Source organism: Anomalospiza imberbis, chromosome 3 (genome assembly GCF_031753505.1).
Source record: "Anomalospiza imberbis isolate Cuckoo-Finch-1a 21T00152 chromosome 3, ASM3175350v1, whole genome shotgun sequence".
NCBI lineage: Eukaryota > Metazoa > Chordata > Aves > Passeriformes > Viduidae > Anomalospiza > Anomalospiza imberbis.
In genome coordinates, this window is record NC_089683.1 from 47,362,109 (window position 1) to 47,382,649 (window position 20,541).

The window sequence follows — 20,541 nt, forward strand, 5'->3', positions numbered from 1 at the left end:
GACTTCAGAGGAAATACCATTGCTCAGTAGGAGCTCTTGCAGCTGAATGTTGCATCCAATAGTTAGTAACTTCCAGGTGAAGTTCTTTCTTTGTTGGGAACAGCTGTTCGATGGAAACTGCTAGGAATGCTTACCAGAAAGGACTGGCTTAGCTAGCCTTGGAATGAAATGTTGTGATCCAAACATTTTACAATTATAAATTGCTGCTCTTAACATCCCAGTTTACATTTTGGCACATTAAAAATGTTCCGTATTTACTCTTATTCTAGATTCTAGCCATAGGTTGCCAAATTATCCCCTTCCAAAATGTTGTTAATCTCTCAGGCTTCTCTTGATGGAAAACTTAGGATGAACAAAACTAAAGCTGACAAAATATTGGAGGATGCTTTCATTATCAGGTGCCTGACCAACAAAATGGGAGATGAAAATCATATTGATACGGTCAGAGTTAGATGCATGGGAATAAAGCACAGTCAAGCTGATATTCTGCCTACTTAATGATTGGCTTAATGTAGTTCTGCCTACTTAATGATTGACTTTTTCCAGCTGGAAAAAGGAACAAGTAGTTACTGTGGACAGCTTTGTACCAGTGCCACCTCCATGCCCAGTGCCAGCCGGAGAGGTTACAGAAAGATGGAAACAGCTAGGGAAAGAAAAAAGAATCAAACCAAACCAAAAAATAGTTTTGTACCTTCATAAAAAGGGATACATGCTCAGTGCCCCAAAATGTTGGCTCTGCAGTTTTCCTCTCACAGAGAACCAGCAATGGAATGGGGAAAGGAGTATGGAAAGTGACTGGTAGCTTCCCTAAGGGGACAGAGGAATACACTAATATTTTTCAGTATGGGAAAAAATATCAAAGGGAGAGATGACAGCAAAAACCAACATTATAAACTGGAAGTGATATTTACTGCTTTTCATAACAGTGCAACTAGTTAAGAACCAAATTAAATAATAAGATAAAAGGTCTGAGACAGACAAGAGTACTTTTCTCTGTCAAATTTTCAAGACTGCATAAATGTATTGTCAGTGGACTAGGTACCATTATTGTAGCTTTTATAATAGTTGCTATTATATTTTTTGGGTGAACTTTAGAATTACAATAAAGTTATGGTATGATGCAATAAGACATTTAATCAATTCAGCAGTTCAACTGGAAATTGAATTTGCCCTATGAAAACATGCTTTCCAAAATGTAGCTGAAGAAATGAAGTTGAAGTAGACTTTAACCAATTTCAAAGAGCTCAGTCTGAATGTTTTGCTGTAGTGTTCCCTTGGAGTCTTAAACTGTGTTTCAGTGAATGGCCTGAAATTGCAAAAATTGATTCAATTCACATGCTCAGAAAATTTATTCAGTCAAAACACTTCTCCATGCTATTGCCTATAATGAAGGGCTTGTATCTGAAAGACAGTTGTTAAAGAATGGAATAAGTTTTATTAAATTTTTGATCAAAAACAAGAAAACTTCTCTTTTTTGCCATAAACAATTGACTTTATATTGTCTAGCTAATACATTGGATACACTTGCCCTACCTGGAAGAAATTCAATGCACCTCTCTATCTTGTCCTTAAACTTTGAATGAGGTTTTATCAACACAGAGCAGTTAGTGTGCAGTGAGATTTGTGTTCCTTTATGAGTTTTATATCACTTCACCTTACTACATGACTATTTGTAACAAATATGTGCAAGGTCGTTACTCTATTGCAAAGTGGAAACCAAATGTTTTGCACTTAACAGACAATGTAATATGCTTATGTATCAGCCTATAAAGGAGTCTTGTGAAGACTCCAGATCTTCCCTGAACACTGAATTTCTTAGATATTGTAAACCTTAAAGCAAGGAAAAGAGACACAAGAGGACAGTATATTAAATGAAAATAACTAATGGAAAATACTGATTAGAGAATGCATGAACTACTGCCCTTAAATCAGAGATAAAACTGTTTATAAGTCCTGACACTACATTTTGAAGTGAAATGGAAGTTAAGAAAATACCAGGCAGTTCATAGTTTTTGTTCACCAAATAGCTTTTGTAACCATGGGTTATTATTTTCTATTTGAACCAAGCAGCTCTTTGCCCTGACAATCAATCATAAGACAGAAACTCTCAAATGGTCTTATAAGCCTGATATATTCAAACAAAAACCTCCTGTAACAGAACTGTATTGTGCATTCCTTTATTCTGCATTGTAGCCTGTGCTGATGGGGTAAAGTACTTAAATAGTCTAGGGAACAGAATCCAGAAATCTTATTCCTAATGGAAGGAACGCAGATTTACACCTAGAACTGCTGTCTGCAACACACTCAAGGGGAAATACTAAGTTTCAGTACTGCTTTGGAAATCAGTTATATTTGTGTGCAAAGAAGACACTTGGAGAAATCCTGGCTTTGAAATCAGAACCCAGGATTCCTCTTCTGCTGCCTTCTGTATATTAATCTACCATTAGGTTATGGCTCCAGGTTCTGTCTCTCTAGGTTACTAATCCTTGCAGTCCATTTTGCTCAGTTACTCAACTTTTGTGGGAGCAGTGGAGAAACTGCCATTTAATGGGCTATCAAATGTTAGTTCTTGGAGGATAGGAGATGTCTATCAAAATTTCTTTAGCCTCTAGAAATATCACATCCCAGCTTCCTCCCAATTTCCAGGCATATATTTCAGGTACTGAGCTCTATGCAAAATGTATCTTCTTCTCACCATAGTTTAAAGTAAAGCCAATCCAAACAAAATGAATTTCAACAGGTCTTTGTGGAGGTCTTTTAAGTTTGGGTTGTGGCCAATGCCCCATGAAGAGGAAATCCTCTGCTTTTCTTTAGGTGTCCTGTAACAGAAAAGTGTCAATTTTAGATGCCCTTTGGGTTTGGATGTGGGTGAAAGAAGGCTTGTGATCGATACTGATGTTTCAACTGCAGTTGAAATAAGACCAGGACATACACATTGTTTAAAGATTCCAGAATTTTTTTATTTAAAATAAAGCTCTAGATGAAAAAGGAAGTGAACATTTTTTCATTCAGTTTTAAATTTCTGTTTAAATTTGCATGTATTTGCCAAAACCTGTTTAAGTTATACAGGATATAGGAAAGTGATAAGGAGATGAGAAATCTCCTTTGCAGTCAGGCAGAAAAGCAATACTTTAATAAGTAAAATGTTAGTCAAGAAACAATTTAAAAGGTGTTTTATTGAAGTATAAAACAATCCTCCCAAAAAATAAACAAACAAACAAAACAAATTAGTGGAAGGATCTTCCTTTGGGAATTTAAAAAACAATCTGGAAAAATGGCAGAAACATACTTTAGCCATTGCACTCAAAAGGTGGGCAGAGTAGGTGACCTAATTAAAAGAGAAGACTTGACAGGGTGTGCATTATGTTCTTGCAGTAATGTGCTTTGGGGCATTTAAATGTAAGTCAGAGTACACAAAGCTATTAAACATTGTGGTATGTCATCACTAGATTTTACAACCCTTAGATGCCCTCAAATCTTGTTTCTAAAATATTAATTTCCAAAGGTAAACTGTCAATTATTAGAAAGAAAAATATTCCCCACATAAAGCAATGACTTTTTTTTTCTTTAATGCACTATAAGATCATATCAAGGGAAATTGTCTAGACAGGGTTTATTTTACTAATTCTCAATGACAATAATATTTGACAAGTTAACAAAAATGGAGTGAAATGCAAACATTTAGTATTTAAGGCTGACACTGAAATGCATGTAGGAGGAAGGGCTGCTTGGGAAAGAGGATTTACAACCCCATCAGGTTTTCCTACTACCCTTCTTCCTAACACCGTTGCTCTCTGAAGGCAGTAAGCATTGGAGAAATAGTATAAAGATGATGGGGCCATTTAGTGACTGACATCTTGCAAGTTTAAGACACAGAATTTTCTTTATGAGTTTCAGGTGTGGGTTTTTTTCCCCATTTTCAAATGTCCCCTCCTGTCTCGTCTCTCCCCCCTACCCCCAGCTTCCCACACAGATGTATGTCTGCTAGCTGCTCGAAACAAAATGAAGGTGAATGTCAGAGGTTCCGTCAAGAAATTTGCAATATGAAAATACCTGTGCACCACTACTTCAAGCAAGGAGAGTGACAACATTTCCCAGTGGCATCATCACTGTGCTTGGGGACATGGTTCTGTAATGCACACAGTACTGCCAGTTAATGCTTGGACTCTATGATCTTAGGAGTCTTTTCCAAGCTTAACAATTCTGTGATTATAAGTACATTTCTAAGTGTTTTATCAACAATTATTTCCAGAAGTGAGCTTAGTCCTTAATAAAATAAAGTGAAAGGCTAGCTTGGCTAGCCTTGGCTAGGCTAATTTATACTCTTGGTATAAATTAAATGCTTATTTTTAGCCCTTACCAGCCATGACCAACTCCTCTGTAGCCTGTTCACCATTTCCAGTGGTGGGTCCTGAGTCTCCTTGGTTCCTTTTGGGATTTTCCTCTCCCTGAAACCTAATGGACTACGAACTACACAACACATTAATTGCTTGGCAACTTGAAAGTCTGTGTCCCAAAGGCCAGCCTCAGACAGGCCCAGTTGTATGAACAGACCTGACAAATCACCTGTGTTTCTGAAAGGTTTGGGGCTAATTACATGTTGTTTACTTTGCTACTTAAGTAGGTTTAATATCCCTGGGACACTTCATGGTGCCTTGTATTTTTTTAAAGGGTACTTTCAAAACTTTGTTATTAATTGAAGAATTTTCATTCCTGACAAAATGTTTTCAATTACAAGGAAGTTTTTAAAAATTTTCTAAAAATTTTACTGCACTGGAAAGGGAAAGGAACTATTCTAGGATTTCTGCAGGATTTTAATACTCTTTGTGCTGAACAGGCAAATATTCAAGTTCATTTGGCATTTTACATGTGAGAAGGAGAAACTTGAAAGGTAGATATTGTTTGTCAAAAGCAAAGTTATTCAGATTCAATTTCTACCCTAATCTATCAAAGACTTGATTCAAAATAACCACCACAAACCTTATACTGGCAATTTAAAAAAAATCTTCTGTGGACCCATATGCTTCTTTATCGATGTAGTTGTGCCTGATAGAAGTATATCCATAGAATATCTAAGCAGAGCTTGAAATTAGAAGCATATTCATGGGATATCTAAGCAGAGTATTGAAATTTCATCATTATTTGTTCAGCTTGCTGGCCAGTCACATTGCATTTGAATTTCTTCCACACAGAGAGAAAGGGTGATATATCCAGTCAATCCCCATCACATTCTGCTGATGTTAATTCTGCATATTCCATTTTCAATGTCAGCACAGTCTCCACTGTGTCTCTGGAAATTCAGCTTTTTCTTACAATCTGTTACATTTCTTCCTATGACCTCACCATACATCCACTTAAATACCTTATCCAAAATTTAACTAACACTAAAATCTTGATTATGAACTTAATTTTTCTTTCAACAGGTCTGCTGGATCCAGTGTTGGCAGTAGCTGTGTTTTCATCATCCAGTTGACTGGGTGGTGCTGATTTTAACTATTTCCTTTAGCACTATGTTTTACTGCAAGCCTATACGCATAGCACACAATTACAATTGCTGTCATTTCTTTCCAGCTGTCCTCAAAGCATATATTCCTCTCATTACATAAACATTTCTCATAGTTAAGTAAGCAATTATATAATTATATTCTCTTGTAGATTTAAGTACCCTCTGAATGCCCCATGTAAGGTATTTAGAAATATTGGATACCCTAATAAGCAAGATATGCTTGAAGTTGTTTGCAAGGGAATTCTCAGAATTAGAAGGCAAAGAACTACATTTCTCTCAACAAATATTAATTTGCAGAAACGCTATAAACTAAGAGGTTACCCAAGAGAAGGGATAGGAGGAGAATGAAGAGATTCATTGTTGCAATATGGAGAAACCAAATGTGTCTATTGTTAAGCATTCAATAACAAGATTAGGACTTAGTAAACCTAATATCCATTAATATTCTGAAACAATTAGTTACAATTATATCTACTAAAGAAGTCCAATAATGATTTGCCTGTGATAATTTTGGTAATATAGCTGCCTAAGATATAATAATCAAATTACATATTTATATGAAAATATAAATTTCTGGTAAAGGCATTCGAATAATGAAGTACTTTGCATGGTTTAGTCATTAGCATATTCCATTCAGTTTTGGGGCAAAAGATGACCTTGTCTGAGCAGGCCCAAAGAATATTAATATTTCCAAAGCAGAAGGAGTCAAGCAATAGTTTAGGGACAGAATTTTGAAACTACCTCCTGTTGGTAGTTATCTGTAAGAAGTCTTGCAAGAGTAGAAGAGGGAGATGGACTTGCATTTCAACTCACCCTTAAAAACATTTTGGGCCATGAAAAGGAAGAGAAGCCAGCAAATCTGGCCTTCTATGAGATAAAGTAAGGACTTAAGATTTGCGTAGAATGATAGGCAGCAAAGAACCTCATCAGCTTTCCAACTGCACACTACAGAGAAAGGGAAACTTTGAAGCTTTTCTAAGTTGTAGATATGTACATGCTTCTCTCCATCTCTTTCTAAAGATTTGCAGTGGTATTTTTTTGCATTTGAGAAATACACTCTCTATTTTTCTTTTATCTTAACCTTGCTTGCACTAAAGGTGATTGCAATATAATTAAAAAATTCATTGGCCTTTTATTCCTTGAAGAAGAAATTCTTAAAAGTAGATCATGACCTATCTCATGAAATGGACTGTATCATCTCATGTTGATCAGGTTTCAAATGATATTTCATGGAATATCTAAAATATAACAGGATGTGCCTCTGTACAGAAAGGTTTGTGAGCTGTCAATTCAGCTGCTTGCTGACTAGAAATGTTTTGAGGACTAACATTATTTAAGAAATTTTCTTTTGCAGTACAGCAGTGGTGGGTGTGCCTCAAACATATGGAACCAAAGGAAGCATTCAGCCAAATTAATCTAGGAAATCTAATGTCAGTTACGAGGCCAAACCTTCTATGTATGGGAAAGAGATTTACACAAGGCAAAGGAGTATCCCAGTTGCAGAGTAGATCACATCATACACAAATCACCTTTGTGGGTCTCAGTTTCCACTTGCTATGACAAAATTTCTTCAAAATATATAGGATGCCATGGAGACTGAGATAAAGCTCTTAATCCTTGCTTTGCTGGTGCTGACAAAACAGATCTCTAGACATACATGGGATGTCTACATGCAGGAAATGGGACTGATGTGCACAAAGGGATAAAATGTTGTATGTCTGTAGCAGTCCAACTTCTTCTTATAATAGTATAACAGGATATTAATTTTCTGAACTGGCTTTAATTCAACTTCAAAAATATCATCTTTAGGGCATACTTATCATGAAGCATATAACTTTACTAAAAAAAAAAATACAAAGCCAGCAAATGGTTTTATGCCTGGAATAGAAGAAAGTTAGCTTAGAAAAGATTTATAGCCTACAGATTAACTTCACAAATGTAAAGATGTGTGAGCCTTTTATCTTCTATGCACCTTTATGCTGAGACAACTCTAAGAATCTTCTTGGACAGGATTCCATTTTATTTTTCTTTTCTTCTACTTCTCGTTCCATATGTTTCTAGTGCCATATGTGTCTTCTGATGTCTTTACTGAACATGAACAATTTTTTTGTTAGTTATACCATCAACTTGTACTTGGCTGGTTTTGGATTGTATAGGTCACAGTTTATTGGCCCACATCTATACAGCAGGAATGCTGTACAGATGTGTTAGCTAAATTGTGGTGTCTCACGGACTGCTGTCAGTACAGTCTGGTGCCAGTCATGCCTGGTGACCTTTGGCAATATTGTGGTATTAATCTGAAGTCAGAAGACATGTCTCAGTTGCAGGGGGTGCTAACTAGCATGCATTAAATCCAGGGAATGAAGGGATATTTTCCTTTACAAGTTTCACACCTAGCAGAGTTTCTCCCAGATTAATTCCAGGCAGAGCTAGTGGCCTGGCTCTCTTCCTCTGGATGCCAGAAGGGTCCTGTGCTAGGGCCAGCTCTGGTAAGAAGAGGGGGTGGTGTTACTGGCAGCCTCAGTAAGGGCTCCCCAAGCATTGACAGTGTGACATTGCACCAAGTGAGCCAAGCAGACCCAGACTGACTTCTGATGAAGCCAAGGGTGTGTCTGTGTCCCTAGTGCCCAAGGGAACACTGTGCTACTCTGTTACTAAGGGCTGTGCATAATTCAGGATAACTGAACCTCCAGAGTCAGAACATCTGACTGAATTAACCAGTTTCTGTTGCCTAATTATTCACCTTAGTAATATTCTGAATTGTGTCGTCGCATGTTCCTGAAAAATCTGTAAAAGTAGGCAACAAATACCAGTTGCAGAACGTTTATATTTTAATGCAGCGTATTTCTTTGTGACTGTAAATTAAGGATAAGACATTAAAAAGAAAAAAAGGAAGACTTTTCATTGACCTCAAAGTGTTCGTAACTTCTCTTACTCTCCTCCTTGTAAGTAAGATATTTCAGTTACTCTCTCCAGAGAGATAAATTGATGCTAATGCTGAAAGACAAAATAAAGTAATTATGTTTTCCACACATGTTAGCTTAGAGATGGTCTCTTAGGGGCTAACACATTACTTGCAATTTTACTTTAAAATTACTTTGTAATTGACTACTATCAATCTGCTTCACTTGTAGGTTATGTGTACTAAAGAGATGATACAAATAGTTGTTCCTATTGATAAACATTCAATTGTCAATAAAATTCAAGCTTAAAATTGATGACACTACTTTTTAGACAGCACTCCAGTTAATCCAGAAGGACTGATTCCCAAAGCATCCTCTGCAGCCATTAAATAGTATCTGCTTACTGTGGAATTTACTGATCAGGGCAATTAATCTCTTAGAAACATCTGCTTTGACTCAGAGCACATACCTCTCATTTATTAGTCAGAGAAGCATTTCTCTGGCTCTATGTTATTAGGCTTCAGTTTAAAGTCAACAAAAAGTTACCCACTGATTTATTAAGAATTTGGATTCGGTTTTTGGCTGTGGTGCTGAACAGCAGGGAAAACTATACCTCATCAGTCCTGTAGTGTGTCTGGAATATGATCATGCAGACTGCATAGGGGTCATACTGCTTCCTTCATCTTGATAATCCAGGGCAAGGGAAGGCTTAGCTGTGTTGTACAATGGAAACAATGGTTAAAACAAGTACATCAGTGTCCGTTGCAGATGATACAGAAATACTCCGGCAAGGAACCCTGTTTCTGTGCTGGGCTGGCATGACTAGGCTATTCTCTAACACTCTTGATTGTCAACTTAAGCTTGCACAGAGATAAAACTTGGATCCAGCAGAGTCTTTTACTCAAAGCTCTGTGGAAATGTAGGCACTGTAGTCCTGGGTCTATTTCAGGCCTGGAAGCAGTAAAGCTGTATTCATGGTGTTCTTCATGTATTAATAAACACCCAGTTGGACATGAGGCTTTGTATCCTGGGCATGGATGATCAAAGAGCACATTACCTGCTCAGAGAGAAAGGAGAGGTTGCCAAACACAAATACATATATGTAATAGGCAGGGCATGTTAATTTGGAGTTATATATTGAATTTTTAGGCTATAAACTCCCTGGGATGCTTATTGACTTCTTTATCATTAGCAGAAAAAGAATGCTGGCCAAAAAAAAAAAAAAAAAGGAAAACTGTGATTTCATCACATATTGGAAAAAAAAACAACAACTCTGTAATATCTTTAGGATTTTAAAAGGCTTTTGCTTTACTTTCATTTCATAGTGCAAATGGTTAGAATTTTGGTGTTTGACAGAATCACTTTGAATATTTTATTGCATTTCTGTAAGAAGACCTGAACCAAGCTGTTGGAGAATAATGGAAAAAGAAAATAAACCAGAGACAGACAGAAAAAAATTGAGGAGCGTACATTTGGGTCGATGATATTTGGGTCAGTTCAAGTTAGGCTGGGGGATGAACAGATTGAGAGCAGTCCTGCTGAGAAGGACTTGGGGGGTCTGGTGGATGAGAGGCTGGACATGAGCTGGCAATCCAATTGTATCCTGGGCTGCATCCAAAGCAGAGTGGCCAGCAGGGCAAAGGAGAAGACTCTGCCCCTCTGCTCTGCTGTCCTGAGACCCCATCTGGAGTGGACCATCCAGCTCTGGGGTTCCCAGCACAGGAAGGACATGGACCTGTTGGAAGAAGTCCAAAAGAGGGTCACCAATATCTTTTGAGGGATGGAGGACCTCTCCTATCCTCTCCTAAAGGCTGAGAGAATTAGGTTTGTTCAACCTGGCTTTGGGATGACCTTTTTGCTAACTTTTAGTACCTGAATGGAGCCTACAAGAAAGATGGAGAGGGATTTTTCAAAAGAGTATGTAGTGACAGGAGAAGGATGAATGATTTCAAATTGAAAGAGAGTAGGTTTAGATTAGACCTTGGGAAGAAATTTTTTACTATGAGTATGGTTATGCACTGGAATAAGTTGCTCGGAGAAATTGTTGATGCCACAACATCCCTGGCAGTATTCAATGCCAGGTTGAATGGGGCTCTGAGCAATCTGGTTCAGTGGAAGGTGTCCCTGCCCATGGCAGGGGGTTGGAACTACATGATCTTTATGGCCCCGTCCAACCCAAGCCTTTTTTATAATTTTATTATTTAATCATGTTGACCTGTTGAACTACAGCCATTTGGATTCAATTAAGGTAATTCTGAGATTATTTGTATTGATATTATGCTAATAATTTATTTTAAAAGGCTGGCCACAAGAAAAATAATTGCTGTCTTTAAGACCATTCTATTGTCATTCTGTACTTTGTATAAATATGCTTAAAACAAATGCACAAATATCAAAGGGCCTAGGAAAGACAGAGTCACAAATTTTCTGTGAGTGTCCTGAATCTGCTTGGTAATCCAAAATTCCATGAGCCTTTCAGGATTAAGCTAAGCTTGGGTACAATACAAAGAAACAATATTTGAATATCTGCATATATTTGATTCAAAGTTGGATAGTAAGCAATGCCAGTCTAATATTAATGACAAAATTTGCCCTCCCAATATAACTGCAGTATAGACTGCTGGGGCTCCATTCCTGTTACTAGATCTGCCCATCTTTATCTGAAGCCCTAGCTCAGCTAAAGACACTTAACCTACATGACTAACCTTTTCACATTAATATCCTTCTGAAGCCCACAGAGTAACATTAAATAAAGAAAGGCAGGCTTATGCATCCACAGTGTCACTCTCAATTCCCACCATGTTTTTTATTTTTAATATGTTACCAATCCATAGGTCACTGATAAAAACACCTGCACATTGCAGTGCTTGTATTCAGGAAAGAGGGTGTCACAAACTGCTGGGTATTTGAAGGGATCGCATCCTTTCTAAGGAAATAGAAAACTGTTGTGAACAGCAGCCAAGAAGTTGCCTGGTGCAAACTGAAACCAAAATTGCTTTTCTCAGATGAGGTAAGCAAGAAAGAGCTGAGAAGGAATATTTGGCTGATCCAAACACACTGGCAGCTAGTTTGGTATTTTTATTTTGGATTGTGGGTCCAAAGCATAATCCTGTTTTTATTGGCAGTGAAGATCTTAACAAGCATAGATAATTCTTGGCTGGATTATGCTACCAAAACCTCAGCAGTCTGCCAGTTAACTCAAACTGCTGCACTTTCTTCAAAAGAGAATTACCTGAGAATAGACTGACAACACTGAACTACAGGATGTCCAGGATTTCATGGTTTGCATGAACTCATTTCTCCTTTAATGTATCAGGTAAATAGGGAAGAGTAAAAGAAAGGATGTGAAGTTACTTATCCTGGTTATCCTCTACATCAGAAGGTATTTTGATATTCTAGTCCATACTGATGGCATGAATCAACATTTTCTTTTATCTTCATCAAAGAATTTTTAGTTTTAAGATACCTACTTTAACAAATCAGGTGTTCAGGAGAACCTAGGCTCAGGTTAAATCCCTCACATCCACAATACTGCCTGAATAATTTTCCTCCAATTTCCAGCTTGGTGTAATTTGTTATAAAAATGTCAGTAGCTCATCTTTTCCTCTGTTTTAACTGACAACACAATGAATGACCAGAACCTGCACTTTGCATTGATTACTAAACAGATTTATATTGATCAGCCATAGACAGCCATTTGAAAAATAAGAGATAAGTCCTAAAAGTATCAGTGTGAACATTTTCATCATTCTTGCAGTCTTTATACCAGACCTTTGCTCCTGCAAAGGGATTGCCATGTAGTTAATAACCACAAATCTGAACTCCAACAAAAGGTCGAATTAGCAGCAAAATAAACAAAGCCCAATAAAACAAAATTTGAAAAAAAAAGGTAAAAAAGAAGGACCAGACTAATTTATGCATGGTTAACTTCACTGTCCAAGTATTTTCTATTCACACTATGCTTGTTGTGCCCTGATGAGAAAGGGGCATGCACATCAGGAGACAAAACTGCTCACCCTAACCAACAACCCTAACTCAGAATGGTAACACAAAGGAGAGATTGATCCTAATGGGAAACTGCAGGATTTTTCAGGTGTCCTGACTCAGGGAGTGAAATAAAAACATTTATTTGCATAGGTATGCTGCCAGGGGATTCCCTGAAGTGGTGAGACCTGGAGAACTCCTGGCAAAGGCTGGTGCTATAAGCTGTGGAGAAGATCTTATCTCCCTTTACTTCTCCCGGTTTCCACTCGGTTTCAAATATGCTTTGATCTCCACCCCTGCTGTAACTGTAAGCAGAAATTTATTCTTAGTTCCTAGCACAGAGGCAAGAAAAGAGTGTTAACCTCAGCTCTTACAAAGTTTTAATGAGATGACACAAATAAATTCCTTAATCTAGCCAGAGGTTTATTCATGAGGTCTTTTCTTTTTTTAAATGAAAAGCAAAAAGAAATAATGCCAGTCTGACAAAAGGAAGTTATACTTTCACTTTGATTGAAAAGAAAGACTCCAGCTTGCAATAGCCATACTGGCTTTGCCCAGGCCTCCTAAGCAAATGCGGAAATGTAGGAATACAATTTCTACCTCACCTGGAATCAATTTTCTCATGCCTGTGTCATTCAAAACTGTATGAAGTAATGCTGTTGTTTTGATTCATTCATGTACAAATATCATGTTACTGAATTGTGATGAGAAAGAAGCAGTGCTGTTTTCCTTTCAGTTATGTAGATTTGCAGAGGGAAGGCATTTCTGATTTTTTGTTGTTTTTGTCTGCATGTGATGTATATTCCTTGCTGATAATTAAACTTGTGTTAGGAGAAATCTTTTAAAGAAGATGCATTTGAGTTATTCAAGGAAAAAAAAAGCTTGCAGAAATACTGTGCTCTGCAAGTTAACTGTAATTTTCAGGGAACTTTTGAAATGTTTACACATAAAAATGTTTAGAGGGAAAATTTCCCACCAGTCATTGCAGCTATTGCAATATTGTATGAATAAAAAGGTAAGCTTACTGATTTTGTTTTTCTTTTTCAGTCTCTGTAATCTGCAGTGAACCGTAAACTGCCTCTGGTGGTTTAATGTTCCCTCTTCCATTATAATATGCTATGCAAAGGGCAGAATACAAATAACATGACAAAAAACAGTTACTCATAATTTTACTCCATTTTTCGCCCCTTCCTAGTCAGAATAATAAAACAGAGGCTACCAGCTTGTGTGTCTTAATTCTGAGTTGATAATAAAAGATGGCACAGAGATGGGGGACCAGGATCTGTCCATTTAGGTAGTTTAAATTACAGCTTAATGGGTTAACTCCACAATAAACTGATTTTAAATTCTTTATCCTCAGCTCTGTATTACTGATCCTAGTCCCACATGGATTCTCTTGCCATTCAATATTGAGAAAGTGCTTCTCTGTTTTATCTTTTAGGGACTAAATAAAATTCATAACCTCTCCATAAAAAGCTGACCTCACTGGCTGCTGATTCCCCCTCCCCACACAACCACCTAACACCGTGAGGCATAAAGGCATGAAAAGTGATAGCCCAGCTGCAGCGTGGGAGTGTTTGCTGGGTAGTGCCAGACTCTTCCAAGCAGCCGTGGAAACCCCCTTCACTCTGCATCCCTTAAAACAACACTGACTCAAAGTACTAGTGAAGAAACTTTGAAGAATATCTAGTAAACCTGTCCTGGCATAAGTTTATAAGACTTAACCTAAGGGTTATCCTTAAGGGACCAATGTCTGAGTCAGTATATTATAAATGGCAATCATGGATCTAGCACTGTTTCTAGCCCTTCTTGCCCCCCTTCCTTACAAGTGACCCAGGTGTGAGAACCCCCAATCCCTTATCACCTTTGCTAATTGCTATTAAGCACTTTTTCAAATGTGCTGAGAAGATTTGGCTGCTTTTATTGCCCTAAAACAAACAAACAAACAAACAAACAAATAAATAAACAATATTTTTAAACTATTGAACAAAGAGAGCATAAAATCTATGCAAGATCTTGTTTTACTGGGAGATGCTTAGCAAGGAGCACAAAATAAAAATGGTGGCATCCTCCCATCCCAGTGTTTACTTCTCCAGAGGGTGTTGGCTTTGTCACTGCTTGGGTCTGGGCATGCTCTTGAAAGTTTAGGAAATGGACAACCAGTTTTGCAGTGCGGTGCTTGGGTGTAGGATGGGGTCACATCTGGCACCACAGGCAGCACAAACAATAAGTAATTGAACTGTCTGTTAGGTTACATTTGTTTTGTAATATTTATTATGATACAAGTCTAATGTAATGCTGTGAAAATATCAGAATCACTGAAATCGGAGGGATTATATTAGAACTGCAGTATTTGCTGTGTGAGTTTTATATTTGCTAAATTGGTTAAGTATAACCTTGTTCATTCACTTCAGAGGATTTCTGAGATTCATTAACCTTTCAGAGAGAGTTTTATGACAAATGTTAATTTTGTCTTGGAGATTAATTTAATTTGCTATTCTCTACTGCAAAGCAAACAATAGTTCAATTTGAACTAAATCTTAAGCCATCCTGCAGCAGATCACTTACAGTTGGTTAAAAGAAAGTGGTGTAAGACAGAAAAGGAATTACAGCAAAATGAAAATGTCTCAGAAACTTCAAGAGAGGAAACAATTAATAAAGCAAGTCAGCATGAGAGGTAAAAGCACTGGGAGTGTTTCATCTAGTCATTGAGCCAGTTTCACACCAACATAGAGCAAATGTCTTGATGGAGCTAGGTTAGAGTAACTGGTATCCAGAGCCAGAAGTTTCAGTGCAATGCAATGATGCACCTCAGTCTTCACAAGTGTTTCTAGTTCAGACTATTTTCCATTAAATTCAGAAGTGGTATTCAAATTATATATTTATTTCCACAAAATTTGCACCCATAGTGTCTTAATAAATTTGAGAGTTTATTGTCACAGAGCCAGTGAAAAAGGAAAAGATCTTGGGTTTTCAGTTTTCCTAGGGAACCATTAATTTAACAGAACTCAGTCTGGGATAATATGGTTTTCCTAAGTAATATTATTGGAAGTTTTTTGGGGTTTTTTTTGTACCAGGAAATAGCAAAATAGTTGATTTATATATTCAGCTAGCATAAGCCCCATATTAATCAGAAGTCACATACATATTAGCAATCAAAAGGTTTCACTTTTTGTAGGAATCTCCAAAAAGGTTTCACTTTTTGTAGGAATCTCCAAAAAACACCTCAATAAACACCAAACATTTAGAGTTAAGTTTAAAATGTTAAACTTCTAAGCAATCAAAAAGTTATTTGGTATGGAAATATGAGTTTGAATCAAGTTGTACTCTTGCACCTCCCCCCTTCACACTCTACCCTGAAGTCAGAACATAAGTTAAGTAGACATTTAACCATAAATTCCTAATAACTTCTATCATTTTGAACTGGACTCACCTTATCTGTAGCCCAATTCCCATTAGAAAGAAGGCATGTATGACAACACTCTGCCACTAGGTTTGTGTTGCCATTTATTTATGTATCTTCTGGCCAGTTTGAAGTCAAGCTAACTAAAGGGAGGATCTATCTGAGTTCCCATCAATTTTATGGAATGAGGAACTAAACCAGAGGAGGGAAAGCTTATAAAATCTTTGGTAAATACTGTAGCTGAAGGAAAGGCTATAGCATCAGTTTAAGCAGTATTAGACACCAGAAAAATTGCATAGGAGATAGACTTTTCTGATACCCCCTGTCATGACTGGAGCTTCTGCTGGAGACCACAGGATACATGTCATTGCCCAAATCCACAAAAACCCACAGTTTGTTTCTTCTGGATTCCTCTTTCTTGGTGGTGCCTCTTACTAATACTAAGGAAGTTCATCTTCCCATCTGTTTGAATATTTCTGTACACTAATCTGGAGTAGAATTGTTTAGTAGTCTTTGGCTCCAGAAGGAAGTATGCTATGGCAACAAGCTTGGTGTCCTTTCTGGAAAGGAGCATAGAGGGTCTATCCCCCCATTGCAGCAGCCACCAGTGAGCAACTGGCCTCATTTGGTACTTTGGCTGGGGACAGCAGTTCCTGGATTTTGCCTTCTGGACAATAAAGGCTTTGCAGTTTCTTTGAAGGAAGCAGTATGTCAGTGGTCTTGTTCCTGGTTTCTTTGTCTCCTTCCCAGTGGAGACCTTTCTCTATCCATTTTTCTACTGAGGTCTAGGAAGTGTTTTCCAGCTGAGCTGTCTGCTTTTCCCTTTGCATATGAATACTTTGCACTGTGCAAAAAATTTTTAAAACACTACAGAGATTAGACTGTGAGTTCTGTACCCAAATATCTGCCCCTTTTTCAGGTGAGTAACACCTCACTTGCTGCTTTTACAGCCCTCAGAACACAACTGGTAAATTCCAGTAGCACCACTGAGACTGCAGTCCTGAGCATAGAAGTTGCTGGAGCATAAATGCATGGACCTTCATACATGATATGAAGGCCAAGTGACAATAATCCAAGTTTACTTAATTTTTCATTCACCACGTGGAACCTATTTGCAAAAGCTAATGACGACTCTAAATATCCTTGTGAAACACCACCACCATTGTTGAGAACTGCTGAATTTTGTCTAACCCTCCTTTTTTTGCTTTTTTTAGATTCATGAAGGGACTACAGATTCCTCCAGTATTATCTGCAAGTGTTCAGCGCTTCTCAGTATAGAAAAAAGTTAAGACATAATTAACTAAAGGCAAAATAAACAATTAAATCCCAAATATTAATACCTGTCAAAGTAATCCTGGTAGAGTAATCAGTAGGGGTGTTTTTTTGCTGACATGCAATATATTAACAAATTTAGTGTGAAGGGGTTGTTATTCTGCATAAAAGATTTATAAAATGAAATTAAATAGCTCTTTGAAATAAGCATCCATTCACAGGCATTATTTTTAGCCAAATATTAAATATTTTGCTTGTTGATTCCTAGAGGAATAGCAAGCAAAACCCACCTTTTGAGCCTTTTAAAATTCTTCCTTTATGTAAATAGAGTTTGGTTTTTATTCCAGAGGGTTTTAATAAGGATTTTTCAAGGTACATGTTAATTCTGTCTTCTCAGTACTGATTTAAGAAAGCAACCAGTGATTTAAAAATCTACTAGCTCCTTATAAACAACACTGAGATGTTAAAATGATAAGAACTTTATTTTCCTTTCCTCTGTTTTGTGGCACAATTTATTGGAAGTTCACGCAAAATGTCACGAGGAATATTGGTCTTGGGAGGATAAAAAAAACAACAGAAATGAAAAATATTCTTGTATTTGACTTACAGCTTTGTGTGAACATTAGGGTTTGAAGGGAGTCTAGAGGCTGAAATCTGAGTTGTAAGTGGATCTTAAATTAGAAATATATTTTTGATTTGTTTTTGCTTAGCTACAGTGATGGAGAGATGTAGTGCAGTAAGAGCATTCTGTTGTACAATCCGTGACCTCAGTGATGAGGGAGAAAATGGGCTTTTGCTGTCAGCTTCTCCTCCTATTACAAATTTGAGTTTTACTCCAACATTACTTCCAGTCTAATTGCATTTGATCCAGCATTCTTGCTGTGCTAGTGTCAGGCAACATATCTGGAGGCCTATGCAACAGCTAGTATTTATTTATAGAAAAAATATAATTTATTCTCAACCCTAGAAGCATCAGCCTTATGAACTTTCTAATTTTCATTAAAATACAGGTTTCTTTCTACTTACCTTTGGAAGCAATACAGACAAGGTATTTATGCGTCCTAAGTGGAAACTGTCTGCATTGAGAAATTAAGCTAGGAAATTAGAAGAAGGTTGCCCTATTTAGTGTAAATTAAAACTAAAAATAGCAGGTTGTGGTCAGGTGTAAAGACTTGTGTATGTTTACAATCAAAATATTGATATATGCAGATTGCTGGTGTCCCCATGTTTGCATCTTAAAATTGCAGAGCTATTTATATATTTGCACAATTTAGGGGATATTCTGTTGATTCCCTGCTTCTTTCACTGGGGACAAATTCACTCTTCAACATGAAAAGTTTTGTGTTTCTGCTGTTGCAAACCAAAGATATCTGTATCTGTTTGCTTACCTTTGCATACTTACAAGAGTTTTTCTTCATTTTGAGAAGTTACTTGACATTTCTGAATGGAAGCTTCCAATTCACTATTTTCTGATATTTGTTTAACACCTGAAAAGAAACATAGGCTAGATCTCCTCTTCCCCGGTTTGGGGCAGAGTTTTATTGCCCCACTATCAGGGGCAATAAAATATAGATTAATATAGATTAATATAAAAATCTATATTATATTTTATATAATAATCTATAAAAATTCATATAATCTATAAAAAAAATTCATATATTTAAAGTGATATCTGGAGCAAGTTGCAGTATTAGTGTTTTCAGCTCAGCTTTGCATGATTCAAAGTGCATCTTTAAGGATGATTTGGATTCTCAGCTTGGGGCTTGTGTTTTCACCCATGAGAGGTGAAATTGTAGAACATTTTGCAGCAGCAAGCTTTGCATTATGCATATCCATTACTCTCACAACTTAGGAAATGGCAGTGTGTGTGTCACAGCACAAAGGGGTATGTATGCTGACCTCAGTTCTCTCTTTCCAGCCTTTTTTATGTAATAAAACAAAAAAATCTACCTTCAATATGTAAGCTGGTTCATTTTTGTAGTGCAACCTTCCCCTTCCCACTCAAACTACAGCATAGCAAAAAGCTCTAATACTGTAGCTCATCCAAAGCTGTGTATTGATTCACATATGTATCGAAAATCTGAAGGTTCATGCCTCTCTTCAGTGATGTCAATTTAAGACCTGTGGAATTGCACAACTCGGGATTCTATTTCATAAAATAAAAAATGAGATGATGCAAGATCCGCCTACTGGGATCCTCTTGTCATGCAGTCCTGTGACTTTCTTGTGATTCACATTCCTACCTTTCCCCTCAAAATAAATTTTCTTTTCTGTATTTTAAGCCTTAGTGCAAGATGCTCCAAATAGTATCCCTCCTTTGCCTGGATGCTCAGCTGGATGCTTTTACTTATTAAAGAGTATAAATAAATTATTTCTAGGTTTCTGGTAAGTCTTGCCTTTCTTTGTTTATCCTTTTTTTTTTATGTAAGGAGTCTATTTTTGTCTTGATGTAAGACTGAGCACTTAACAAGCACACAGTGATACACACAGGGCTTAGTGAGCCCTGAGTCTCAAAGGGATTGCTAGGTGAACATAGCTGGGGTCTCTCTAATTATATGATAAATTGGCTTAGGGCTCCTATTTTTCTTCTCTGAAATATTAGACAGAAAATGGCTGTGTGAAATGCAGAGCATGTGTGCTGTTAGCCTGTTTATATTCTGGATGTGTCAGGCTTCCAGCACATGAGCAGATGAATTTTCCAGCTCATGTACATTGAATATAACAAATCCAGCTCTTCAGTGTATGGATAGCAGAATGGACAGGCTCAGAGGATTCATTTCCACAAGGAGAAGTGTGCTGTGCATGTGGTTTGCTGTGTGTGAATCCATTTTTCTGCACATCAAACAGTTGGGTCAGATCTGCTGCCAGGGTTTCTGCAATCCCTTACAAACATTGTCAGCAAGCGAGTAGACAGTGGCTCCTGCCCTGTAACTGGCACAGTAGGTGTGCTCCAGGCTTCAGCATTCTGCTGCTCTTGCAAAGACATCCTCAGGTCTGGATGGCCCCATCTCATAGAGATTATATACTCTGTTTAGCAGAGGTGTGGGAGGCACAGAGGAATCTGGTTTCAGCCAATACCTCCGTGACGTTTTGGCACCCAGGGGCATGTAGGACGCCGTGGACATTCTGAAATAAAGTAGAAATCCAACGTGGAGCCCTGGCATCAATGTTCAGTAGCTTTATTAGCAGTGCGCTTCTCTTGCACAGCAGCATCTGTGCAGTGTTCTGCAGCTTCCTCATGTTCCCCTGGGTTCCAACTGCGGTGTTTAGCACAGGACTGGTCCTGAGGTCTTGCTCCTGACTTTATGAACACAATTCCTCCCTCAACAAAAACAGTATGATGCCAGCTGAATGACAAGGTTTCACTCTTCACCTGGTAAAACATCTATGAATGTTACAAAAGCTTGTAGTGCTACATTTTTAATGTGCATCACATCTGTATATCTCTAGAATGATCTGTCTATATGAACAAC